The sequence below is a fragment of the Mustela nivalis genome, assembly GCF_964662115.1.
Source record: "Mustela nivalis genome assembly, chromosome: 10".
Classification (NCBI taxonomy): domain Eukaryota; kingdom Metazoa; phylum Chordata; class Mammalia; order Carnivora; family Mustelidae; genus Mustela; species Mustela nivalis.
The window spans coordinates 36,247,658-36,260,961 of NC_139029.1; the positions used below are offsets into that span (position 1 = coordinate 36,247,658).

A 13,304-nucleotide genomic window follows, 5' to 3' on the forward strand; every position below is an offset into this window, starting at 1 on the left:
ATTTGTCTAAGCAGAACTGGGGAGGGGGAGAGTGGAGGAGGGAGAAAATGAACTAGGAAAAAATGGAAGCACCGAGAGGGAGAGGCACAGAGAGAAATAACACACAAAGACATAGAAAATCTCAGAGACAAAAAGAGACAGACACTGTGTGAGAGAGAGACAAAGAAAATGTCTTATAAATAGACAGCAATCATATAGGCACAGAGAAACAGAAATAAACTTTTAAATATAGAAAAGATATGACAAAAAACTTCTGCCTACCAGTAGCTTTGGGAACATGGCTGATCTCTGGGAAGCTTAGCACTCTGGTCTATAAGATTGAGCGGACCTACGAGAGGAAATTAAAAGCTGGCAAAGTTCAGCTGCTCTGGTGAGACCCGAGAGACGAGAGATAGGAAGACCTCAGCCAAGCTCTTCTCATGCCCCTCACACTGAATGTTGGCTTTTCATGAGCCCTGGTTTCTCTTTAGACAGTTGGGTATGAGGTCGGCTTTCCTCCATTTGTGTGCTTTCTCCCGGAAACCCCGTGGACAGGACAGCAGGCTTGTGACCAATAGGGAGCATGGCTGTCTCCCTCAAGGAAGGAATCCAGTGGATCTCCTACTGAGTTCCCTCAGAACTGACTTTCGAGTCTTTTCTCCTCCCTACTGCACTGCCTCTGCCCTGGTTTGGGCCTATGGTCATGCTTCTAGATTATCCCCATAGCCTCTGGTCTCTCCTTGCTGCTGTCTAGTCCATTCACGTCAACTATCAGGTACACAAGGGTCACAGACTCATATGTCTTCAAGGAGTGGCCCATCATAGAAATGTGTGCAATGACAGCTGCGAAACAATAGGTTTATGGCAAACTCAACACTCAACTAACAGACCAACCAGCCAACTCCCCAGCCAGCAAACATTTTCTTGGCCAAAGCCACCATCTGCAGAAAGGAATCAGCCATGGGCCACCAGTTGGTGTGGCTTCATCAGTAACCCAGACTGGGAGCTTAGTTTGGCCTGCTTGACCCTCCACGCCCAGACTCTACTTTCATTTCTTGCCATCTCCTTGCCTTGGGTTTCCTTGTGCCGGGCCATTTGAACAGCCCTGGTCTCCTTCCCTTGTGGGCCCTGCAGAGGTGCTAACTGTGTGTAAATGGCTGCAAACACTCACGTTTACATTGAAGAGGCCAATCCCAGCATCTGCCTGGCCCAGGCAAGATGTTATTAATCAGCATTTTAATGAAGCCTAATTACAGCAGATGATGCCTCCCACCAGGTAAGACAATGGTTACAGATGGGAGCAAACCAGGAAATCTCTGCCCTCTCCTGGGTTTACTCCATCCTAGCATGGAGGGTTAACTGGGAAGGACTGGCCTGCTTGTAGGGATGAGTCCAGCAGAGGGAACTGCTAGCAGTAAGAAACGACTCCTCTCCCAAGTGCCAACAGAAACAGTCTGGACGGTGAGTGGAGCTGGGCTTCTAGCTCGGGCTGGGTTCTGGCAAGTGATCACCGTCTCTTCTGAGGTCTCTTCTGGCTGGCATTCTGTTTTTCCGGATATGGTTATGTCTCTGTTTCCAGCACCTGTTCCTGAGTCCAGCCTTGGTAAGGTGTGGAAATCTTCCAAAAATGACCCGTGTTTCCTCAACTCTTTGTTTTTCCTCTTTGCCTCTCCATTTACTCCTCTCTTCTCCCCATGATGCTGGAATATCCAGGGCCCCTCCCAACACCACAGCCCAGCAAAGTTCAGCGGCTCAGGGCCCCGGCTGTGGAGTCCCACAGTGATTGCCTGGACTCTGAGGTCAGATCATTTCAGGTACTTTTGATGACCTCATCAGTCTAACGAGAACAGTAATCCTGTCCTATCCTCTTCGTGTGTTTTTTTAGGGAAAATACTTAAGGCAATGCCTGCTGCCTAATCAAGTCTCTTAATTTTGCACCTTCACTGAGAAGTCAGCAGGTGGGAGAAACACTTGATCCCTGCTAACCAGCAGCTTTCTCTCTTGATTGGGGAATGAAGTATGGGCTCTGCAACGTTTCCAAAATCATACTAAGGGGAAGGGCCCACTGGTCTAGGGTAAGCGGACCTGGCTCCCCTTCTCTATCTCCTCCTATATACACCATCTGTTTCTCCTGTTAATACCATCATTTCCTCATGCTATTTTCTTGACCAAGAACCTTCTCTGGCTCCGTAGTACTATTGCGCTCATGGCTATTATCTGGCTCCAGAGAACACAGCCTGCTGTGTTTCCTGGGCTTCCCTGGTATGAACTCACCATTCCAGACAGGCCAGTTCCTTACCGTGCTCAGTCCTACCACTGAGGCTTGCTTTATTCATGATGATCCACTGCCTGGAAGGACTTCTCTGCATCACCACTTGACTGTGTAAGTTCCTTCAGCAGACTGTGGGAGTGGATGCTATTTGGTTTTGTTTCATTTTAAATCTCAGTATTAACAGAGCTAGATACAATGAAGACCCTCAATAGAAATTTCTTAAATGGGACCACATGCCACCACTTCGAATTCTTCTTTTTTAGAGCCCGGAAGAGTTCCCTTGGTGTGCTGTGAAGTCTTTAGGGTCATGATCTATAGCCAATGGACCTGGGGTCAAATCCAAGCTCTGCCACTGTGACCACTGATTTTATGTGTCACCTTGGCTGGGACACGATGACTGCTTAAGTGGCCAAACATTACTCCAGATGTTTCTGTGAGGGATATTTTGAAAGAAACTACCACTTCACTTGGTGAACTTTTGAGTAAAGCAGATTATTCTCCATATTGTGGGTGGGCTTCATCTAGTCAACTGAAGGCATGACCAGGACAGAACACTGACTTCCCTTGAGCAAGAGTGAGTTCTGAAATGGGCCGCCTTCAGGTGTGAACTGTACAGTCCCCAGCCTGCTGGTCTGCCCGGCAGATTTTGGACTTACCAGCCTCCAGAAGCACGTGAGCCAATTCCTTAAAATAAATCCCTCTCTCTATATACATCCTATTGCTTCTGTTTCTCTGGAGAACCCTGACTTCTCCAACCACATTGTGCATTTCTGTCAAGTTATCTGACCTCATAGAGCCTCTGTTTTTAAAGCTATAAAATGGGGATAATTGTTCCTTCTTCAGAGAATTGTTGTGATGATTCATTGTGACCCTGTGTAAGTGAAAACCCTGGACACTGTGAGCTACTGCACCTTGTTAAATCTTATCATAAGGCTCACCACCTCCAGGAAGGCATCCCCACTTGCTCTAGCCCTCTCTACACTCAGACATTCCTATGCTCTGAGAGCAGTGTGGGCCCATACCATGCTCTCTCCTTTCTTTTCCCATCTAAGTACATGGGAGGCCCAGCAGTGGAAGGAGGTGGAATGGGTGGGGACCGTTGCCCTAGTAGAGCCTAGTCTGGGGCAGTTCTCCAAGCTAGAACAGAGGCCGCTATAAGGATTCAGACATGATGCTGCAGTCGGTTCAGTCCTGAATTTAAATGCAGTCCATTGCTCTTTGTCTTGACAAGGTAATAAAAAATCCTCAGACAGTATATTATGGATGCAAGGGTGCAACACTAGCTCTCTGCTCTCTGCTCACCATCTGAGAGAGGGAAGACATGTTTGGGGCCTAAAGGAGGCAGAGCAGCTAGAAGACTGGGCCCTACATGCTCAACCAGCGCTTCTCGATCTTTCCTGCAGTGACTCAAAGAGAAGAGGCTATTCATTTGCACAGTGAAGGGAGAAGGGAGGGGTTGCTTTCTGCTGGAGGTCACTGGCACCAGAGCCCGGGCCCCTCTAGCCTCGAGAGGCTGGTGCAGGCTGATTTATCAGTGCCTTGGTATAGCAGCAACCCACCTAGGCACAGGGGGTAGGAATCTCTGTGATGCACTTTCCTCCTCGGCTGGGAGCACGGAAGACGCTCTGGTCCTCATGGTAGACCTGATGAAAAACTTAGCGGGGAGATCATATTTGGCCCCCCACGCTCTAGGGCGTCTTGTGCTTGCTACCTCCCTCAGTGGGGCGAGAATCCTGCAAATCTGATCACCACTCAGTATGACTAGTACTAGGCTCCTCAGCAGGGCACACAAAACAAGGCCCCTATCCTCCGGGCAGCTCCTGTCTCACTCCCTTCCCTCATAATTTTATCTATTTTTCCTTCTTTCTCTCCCAGGTATGCATGTAGCTGATTTGACTAACCTAGGATGAACTTGGCCATCCCAACCTGAAGGTAGGGCTCCAGACTGCCTTGGCTGCAGGCAGCAGGAGGGTCCCCAGTGATCTTCTAGGGCTGGCCTGAGGTGGCAGGGGGTCCCTGTGACATACCTTTTCCTGGTGGATGGCTGCGATAGCCAGGGTCACGCTAAGCTTCACAGGGAGGTTGAAGACCACCCAAGTCAGTTTTATTAGTGTCACCTTTACCAAAGCAAGTCACCCAACATGAGTGCGGCAAGAAAGAACACTCCGTCCACTGTCATTCCCAGCACTTGAGGATCTAGATGTTCCTAGCTCTTGACACAGCATGACACATCATGTCTCTGGAAGTTGGCCTAGAAGGTTCATAAATTGTAACATCTGCACATCAACGTTTCTATCACATTGTACCTTGGAATGCAGGAGCCTCTCTTGATCCAGTTCTGTGTCCCCAGCCACCCAGTATGGTACCTGACACAGAAGGAGTGCGCAGAAACTCCTTGTCAAACAAATGAGTAGATAACTGGATAAATGAATGGCCAGTGTCTGGGTCCCTTGGGTTTCTGTGTGCTCACTTGCCTCTCTACCCTCTCTACCTGGACCCACTGGTCTCTGTGCATGCTTTAACCCTGGACCTGCTGGGATATAGCTCAAAGCCTTGGGTCTAGATTCCAGTAGATCTAAGACACACTGATCAAATACCCTAAGACATAGGATCAAATACCCTTGATTCATCATCTGTACTTATGGTTGCAATGTGAGTTCAGAGAATGTCTAATAGGAAGGGACATCATATATTCCTTAGTTCAACTGTCCCCTTGAGTGACGAATCAATGTCTATTCAACTTGATCCCCAATGCCCAGCATAGGACCTGCTACAGAGTGGGTGCTTGGTAAATATTCGTTTTTCCATGAATCCCTCTAGCACACTATAGATAAGCAAATGAAAGCCCAGAGAAGGAAAATGAAGTCCCTGGATCACACAGGAAATTTCTGGAAGTCTGAATTCCAGCCTGGCTCCCCTGATTTTCAGGAGGCCAGAACCCAATGGGCCTTTTCAAAGGCCTTGTTTCTTGACACAGACCGAAGGTTATATATATTACTTGTTCCAGATTTGTCTCAGATCATGGACAGACCCAACATGGATGAGTTCCAATCACTTTAAAGCCATGAAGGCAAAAGACAATTGCTGTGGCAGCAGCAGACAGAGCTGGCTTCGGAGGCTGAGAGACCTGAGTTTGGGAATCAGCAGAAGCCCTTGCTGATTACATGACCTTGCAAAAATCCCCTGATTACTCCGAGCCTCAGTGTCCTCTCCCTGCTTCCTGCACCAAGGGGACCACAATGCTTATCTTTCAGGGTTGTGGTAGAGATCCCTGCTAATGTGCACATTTACCTGAAACAGATTAATCTTCGGTGGACATTCGCAGTGTCATTGTGTCTCCGCCGATTCTGCTTCTAAGCTGGCCTGCAAGTCCTGGCGGCCCCCTTTGGAGATGGTTTGCCCTTACAAAGACTCCCCATCTCGAAGCCCTGCCATTCTGGTATGTTAATATTTACTGTGCCATCGCTCACTGTGGAACAGCCACTGACCATAAAGTTTGACATTTTGAAGATTAAAGTGCTTTGAATTAGTCATGCACATGTGATGTCATTGTTCCTACTTGTCCTGCTCTGGAATCTAAAAATGACTTTCAGCAGAGCCCAGTAACTTTCCCTCAACAATTATTCTCTGGCGCCAAGGTATGCAGGAGTTTAGGCCAAGTGAAAACTCTCCATCACTCAGTGGAGAGCCAGCCCAGAGGAGAGATGGTATGAGTCAGCGTATCTGGAAAGAGGGGTCAGTTCTGCCCGGGCTTAGTGGTGGGCTGCCTCCCCCGAGGAGCAGAGCATGCTGGAGGGCTGGGGAGGGCTGGGGTGCGGTGGGATGGCACAGGTGAAATCTCTCTGGAGTCTGGCTGAGAGCACAAGGGCAGAACAGGTGTTGCGGGATGACACGGCTTGGGTTCAGAGTCTGGCTCTGCCCTGCCCAAGCTGTGTGACCCCTAGTGACTTAATATCTTGAGCCAACATTTTCTCACTTGCAAGACAGGAAGAGTAGCTCCTTCATAAGGTTGCTGTGAGAATCCAATAAGCTAATAAAGCACTTAGCACAGTGTCTACCACAGGACAGGGAAGCCGTAGATATTTTCCTTCATTCGAGAGCTTTCTAACTTTCCAAGACTCAGGTAGCTCCCCGTGCTTTCCACTCTTTCCACTTGCCCAGAATCTCACTTGCAGATATTCTCACCGAAATACTTAGCCAAAGGGAAGTGAGCTTGGGATTTTCCAGTCTGCCCTCACTGCAAATGAGTTGGGGCAGACCAAAGTCACCGTTTCCTTGTGAAAGAACTCAAAGGAAGAATTCCCTTTGCTTTAAAACTAGTCTTCTGGGTTTATGGATGGTGTGGGCGATGCTCCATCCAGACAGCAGACCCTCCATCTGAGTAGCTTGTGCGTCCACTCAGCAGACCCCCGACCTACCGGATCACCATGAAGGGATGACACAGAATGGTAATGTGTGATCACAGCTCCCTTAGCAGGAGCCAGTCAGGGTGGCAAGTACTTACATACCTTCTCATTTAATCTCACACACAAACCCTGGGGCGTCTGTACCATTCTCTCTTTTCTCCAGGTAAGGAGCCTGAGGCCCTGAGAGGTGCCTGAACTTGCCTGAAGTTGCACAGGGCTCAGAAATGCCAGAGTGAGGATTTGACTGCAGACAATGTAGGCTCCTGACCCCTAAACCACAGCAGCTCAAATACCCACAGTCTCCGCGCTTGCCTGAGTCTGGACCGGTGGGCTGTCCCGTAGCTAGGTTGAGAGACCCCACGTTCCCCGAGGATGGTGTGGGAGATGCAGCCCGTGTTAATGGAGCAGCTGGCTAGACGTCAGGCAGTTGTGGGCTTGGAGCATGTTTGGGGACTGGGCCCTTGGCTCTCATCAGGCGGCACTGTGAGGGGCAGTGTCATAGTGCTGGTGCTGGCGTGGGGAAGGAAGGCTCAAAGGCCAGGCGGAGGTCACTCCTCCCAACATGGGTCCCTGGGTGAGATGTTTCTTTAAGAGCTCAGTGCTGGGACATGCTTTGTGGTGCTCTATTGTGGCATTAGTTGCAACCTTTGTTGCAATTAGCACAAACGGTAAATAAATGAGCAAGCAGATTAAAATAGCTAGCCTGTGGACACATACACCAGGATGTCATGTGAGGCCTCAGGAGATGGCTCCTTCCCCACAGGATGCACTGTGCAGAGAGACACTCCCCGTGACATTCTCACAGCCTCTGGTTGTCCCTAGCTCGGTTCACATGCCCGGATCACACACTTTGTCAAGAAGCCACACTCTGCTCACTGTGGAGGAGGCGGAAGAGAGAAACACTGATTCCTGAAAGACAGTTTCTTCAAGGTGAAGGTCAAGTCTCCACTTCTCTGAAAAGCTCAACAAATGGCACTTGAATCTGAATCTGAACTGAGGTCTGAGGAGAGGGGAAAGAGGAGGGAGAGAGGACAGATGGAGGACGGGAGAAGAAAGGGTGGGAAGAACCGGAAGGAATGGCCCACAAAATGGGGCTGCTGGCAGCCTAGAAGGGGAGGACATTCTGAGGCCCACCCTGGGCAGCCCCCGGCTCAGCCCCTGCACCCAGCAGAGCACTGAGCACCTGCTGAAGATCCTATGAATGGAGAATGCTGAGCTCAGAGGCGGCTTTGGGTGCAAAACATTTCCACTATTTGCCACTGTTTTCCGTAAGAGAGGAAGGGAACTAAGGAGGAGAGGGAGAGAAGAAGGAAAAGTGGCAAGGAGCGGAGCAGAGTCTGGAAGGGCAGGAGGGAGGGGAGGGCATACTGGAGACAAGTATGTGTCTGTGTGTATGTATGTCTATGAGAGTCAGACCAAAAGAAATAGTAAAAAAGGAGAATGAGAGACAGGGAAGAAGAAAGAAATGGGTGGGGAAGAGGGCTGTCCACGTGGGAGAGAAGTCTGGGGGAAGTGAAGGGGATGTGCTCCTCCCTACTCTGCCCCACCAAGGTGGCTCAGGCCCCCTCAGAGCTCAGATCCCAGCCCAGACAAAGGACTTGGCAGCCTCCTGATCTTCTGTATGGAAGAAGCTAGACTCTCACAGGCAGCCATGCACCCTGGGGGCCAGGAGAGGGCACTTGAACCTCAGACAACAGCAGCAGAGCTGCAGCTGGTGGGCCTTGCCAGGCAGACAGCAAGAGGCGCAAAGCCAGTAGAGGCCAGTCTCTTACTCAGGCTGGGAGGCTACCAGCACCTCTACGATGGAGCCAGGTCCCTGCGCCCATCCCTGTGGACGCGAGACAGGCCATGAATTGGTTTGGGTCTCCCTTGGCTGTCTCTACACCAGCCCAGCACCTGCTTCCTGCCTTCCTCCTGCCCTGACCCTACCCCAGCTTTCTGTCCTGAAGAGCAACATACCTCCAGCTTCTACCCAGGGCCCCCCGCCCCTGCCCCGCTCACCCAGAATCACCCCTTCTGTGAGTACAGGCAGGCTAATCTTCAAAACCATTCCTTGCACATGATGCCGCTGAGCTACACAGCCATTCGCAACGTGGGTACAGCAAGAAGAATGGGAAACTGAGGCACAGAGATGGAATGTCAGGGGTCTGTCATCACATGAAACAAGAAATCACTGTACTTTCCAGTTCTTACATTCCATGATGAGAACCCAAGTGTGCTATCATTCTACCATGACAGAGCTCTTCAATACCAGCATCACCAAAGACCTAGCTTTGTCTCAGACTGAGTCTTGGCTTCAGTCACCAACCTGATGACAGATGGAGCCATGCCTGATCATGAGTGACTTTGTTTGGGTGAAAGTTTTGCATTATGCATATGAGCACAGATAATGGAGTCTGATTCCATAAGGGATAGCTGAGAACTCCAAACACTTTTAAGAGGATCGCTGTTTAAGAATCTTAGAAATCCCTTAAGAATCTTAAGAACCCTTCAAGGGAGGTTCCATCAAACCTGCAGTCTGCTCCGATTTCATCTTTTCCTGATGGCCCAGAAGCTTATTACTTAGATCTCACCCAAGTCAGTACTTGACTGGTAATAGTAATAATAAAGCTATCATTTATTGAGTGTCTACCATGTTCCAGGCAATCTGTTGGGAACCCGAGAATTTTTTTTTATGTTTCCATCTACTTGGAACAACCCTATGAGGTATGTTTCCTAATCATCATTGTTATAAAAGGGCAAAGTGAGGCTCAGAGAGATAAGGTCGCTTGTCCAAGGTCACACAACTAGCAAATAACAGAGCCAAGATCTGTACCCAGGTCAGCCTGGCTTGAAAGACCATGCCCCTTTTTATCCTATTACTGAACAATGGCATCTGTTACATCTCAGCTACTTTTGGCTCCTCTGCCAGACAACTGGTTTCTTTAAAGAAAGTGTCCTCTAGGGGGGCAATCAGATTTGGATTTGATTATCAAAAGACACAAATCCAGGTGCCTGGGTGGCTCAGAGGGTTACAGCCTCTGCCTTCTGCTCAGGCCATAATCCCAGGATGCTCCCTGCTAATCGGGGAGCCTGCTTCCTCCTCTTTCTCTCTGCTGCTTCTCTGCCAACTTGTGATCTCCGTCTGTCAAGGAAATAAATAAAATCCTTAAAAAAAAAAAAAAAAAAAAGACACAAACCCAAGCTCCTGGGAGGGCATTGCTCTACTACCTACAGACTGTGTCACCTGACAGGTCTCCTCCATCTGACTCTCACTTTGCAGGTTTCTGGAGTCAGGGACTGGTTGTGGCTTTGGGTAGGCATGGGGTCAAGATGCACCTTCCTTGTTTATAAAATACAAATGATAATGCTCATCTCTCTGGGTTGTTGTGGGGGAGCAAACGAGAGGATGATTCTGAATGTATCTTATATACTGGTAAGTGGTGTTCACTTCCTGATAGTCCACTGGAGGGCTTTGCATTCTGTAGGAGCTCTGTAGATACTGTAAATATATTTTGCTTTGAACTGAAATCCAAGCCTTCTCTGTCTTCTGTTGCATCTCCACTGACTCCCTGCAAAATCTGCCTAGAGTGAGAGCAGGTCCTGACTCTCCTCCGCGTGAGTGCCATCTTTCATCCTCCCAGCCACGACGCCAACTCCTGCCTCTTGAGACACATCAACAAGCCAAGCACGGCCACAACCCCAGCTAAAGGCCCTTGTCTCAGACAGAGTTGGCAGCTGCCTCCTCTTATTGGCAGGACATTTATCATCTTGAGGAAAATATTGACGGATAAGAAACCCCAGACAGGCCGTGTGTCTTGCTGGGAGTGTAGCCTGCTGCGTGGGAAGTGAGAGTTGAGGTGCTGGTTCCAGGGCTTTCTGGAAGAAAGGGAGGGACGGTGGTCCTGCGGAGAATGGCCCATGCCCTCAGAGGTTGGATAAAATCCTAGGGATGACCGTGTTCAGTACTTAGTAGATGTTCAATAAATGAGTTAGATTCAGGTTCAATAGGCTCTTCAAATGAGATTTGGAGGATGGAAGCCCTCTGTCCAAACTCTTAATGTCACCGATGGGAAAGTGGGATCAGGGAAAGCCAATGATTTGCTCAAGATCACACAGCAGGCCAGTGACAGAGACGAGATTAACAAAAGTCCACACATCATGAATCTCACCTGGGAACACTGCCCATTACACAACGATGCTACCAGGAGATATCCCCAAACTTCTGGTCATATGGGGTCATCTGGGAAGCTGGAACTCTGGGTTCCCCAGGGAATTAGGAAGAAGAGGATCCTCTGACTCACTTGCAGAGCCAGTTCCCAGGGAGCACAGCCAGACAAGAAGAGAGGGACCAAGGCAGGCTGAGTGTGGTACCTGAAGGGTTGGGAGATGACAAGGCTCTGGGTTGCACTCCATCCCCAGCTGCCCCAAGCCACCATCTTCCCCATGCACCATTACACTCTGCCTGAAACCACCAACTGGTTCTCACAGTCCTCTCTAGCCTCCATGCTTCTCACCCCTACTATCTCATACCCCAAGGCCTGGACTCATCCAGAGGAGGGAAGCAGCTCTCCCAGTGCTCCAGACCCTGCACACAGCACTCTCCTGGCTCACGAGGCTCTTGTGTGGTACCTTTCTCACTGCACTTACTCCTACCCTTGGCATCCCCAAGGCTGGGTCTGATGCTCCTTCTAGCCACTTCTTGTGTCCCTCCTCTGTCACAGCACTGTGCTCTAGTAGTCACTTTCCTGCCTGTCTCCCTCACCATACCAGGAACTTCTCTGGGCAGAGGTCATGACCACTTGAGTCTGCATCCCCATAAACAAGGCCAGGTTCTGTGAGACACTCAGTGAGCGTGGTCCTGTCTTCTTCCACATAGAGGTTCCAAATGAAGCTGCCTCCCACTGGCACTTGTTCTGACCCCTAGGGCCACACAGAACAGATTGACTCTGTCTGCTCCATGACAGCTCTTTAGAAATTTGACCAAATCGGGGCGCCTGGGTGGCTCAGTGGGTTAAGCCTCTGCCTTCGGCTCAGGTCATGATATCAGGGTCCTTGGATCTAGCCCCGCATCAGGGTCTCTGCTCAGCAGGGAGCCTGCTTCCCCCTCTTTCTGCTTGCCTCTCTGCCTACTTGTGATCTTTCTCTCTGTCAAATAAATAAATAAAATCTAAAAAAAAAAAAAAGAAGAAGAAGAAGAAGAAAAAAAGGAATTTGACCAAATCAAGACTTCCAAAAGGAAAATATCCCCAATTCCTTGACAAGTTCTTCACAGGTCATAGCTTTGGGTAGGGTGACTGACCACACTGGTTTGCATAGAACTATCCTGGTTTCAGCACTGGAAGTCCCCTGTCTCAGGAAACCCCTAGGTCCCAGGCAAACCTGGAGAGTTGGCCAACCTGTTTTTTTCTTCCTTTCCCATCTTAGTGCTTCAGAGGGCTTATACTATTTTCTCAATGTCCTGCATAGAGTAGGGGCCAGAAACAACCATGGGACTCCAGCGGTCAGTGACACAGCAGGATAAAGAAAGGGCAGCACCTCCTTGCTCCTGACTCCTGCTTCCATTAATGCAACCAGTCAGCATCAATTTCAGCAGGACAGTGTATGGTGGATGTGGCCATTGCTACATATGCCTTGTTGACTAATATTGAGCTCAATAGTGTCAATTAAAATGCCTAGACCATTTTACTACACAGAAAACCTGATTTCCCCGAATCAGGACTTCTAAAGCTGCTTTTGTTTTATTTTATACTAAAGGCAGAAATTATTTAACATCTTTATTCTTAATATTGTCTAAGCCCTTCAAGTATTCCAGGCATTCAGCCATTCAACAATTATTTATTAAACATCCACAGTGTGGCACACGGTCCCTCTCTTTGTCCTTCGAGTTGGTCAAAGTTAGGTGCAAGTCTGCAACGGGTTTGAACTGATCTTTGATAAAATTCTTCCATGTTGGTGGCTCTCCCCACATCCGCAAAACAAGAAGATGGGAACACAAGTAAGTGTGCACATAAGTGTGCAAATGACCATGAATATAAACAAACAGGTTCGAATTACTGAAGAACTAGCCAGGATTTTTCCTGACCGTCAGCTAACAGCCATAATCCTGAAACAATATCAACTCTCTTTATCATCAACTTGGTTTCCATGGAGCCTCACAGTGCTGCTGGTGAAGGCTGACAGTTATCACCATAAAGAAACTTTACAACTTTGTAATTTGTAGCTCTCTGCTGTCAGTAATATTAACAGCATTTCGAATTATGGCTATAAACTTGACAACAGCAGATAAAACCCTTAGAAACCTCATTTGTGGGGATGAGGGAGGCTGGGGGAAGGTAATGACATTTTGGTTTTCTCGGCCTGGAAAGGAGGCATGTTTTGATGTGGAGGTAGGAGGCAACGGAGCCCAAGTGGAGCTCGCAAAGGGCAAGGCAGCCCAGCTTGGGCACCACAGATGAAGGGTCTGTGTGGCATTTGGGTGATCAGGGATTATAACTGGGTCAAGGCCAGGGGTAAGGGTTATGGAGAGTGGGGCTAGCAGATGGACAGGGCTGGCCGCTACACCCCAACTCTGTGGGGTTCAGGAGAGGGCTTTTGTCTTTCAGGAAATGGAGGGAATCTAGGCCAACCGCAGAGCAGGGAAGAAAGGAAGACAAGGACACCAGGCA

The 13,304-nt window shown here is 49.1% G+C and overlaps 1 protein-coding gene and 1 long non-coding RNA gene across 6 annotated transcripts in view; one reads left to right on the forward strand and one right to left on the reverse strand.

Annotated features, from left to right (window-relative positions):
- Window positions 1-13,304, forward strand: part of LOC309843112 — a 1,054,942-nt gene that overhangs the window by 383,668 nt on the left and 657,970 nt on the right. The gene's annotated exons all lie outside the window — the stretch shown is intronic.
- Window positions 1-13,304, reverse strand: part of AGBL4 (AGBL carboxypeptidase 4) — a 1,624,959-nt gene that overhangs the window by 35,553 nt on the left and 1,576,102 nt on the right. The window lies entirely within an intron of this gene.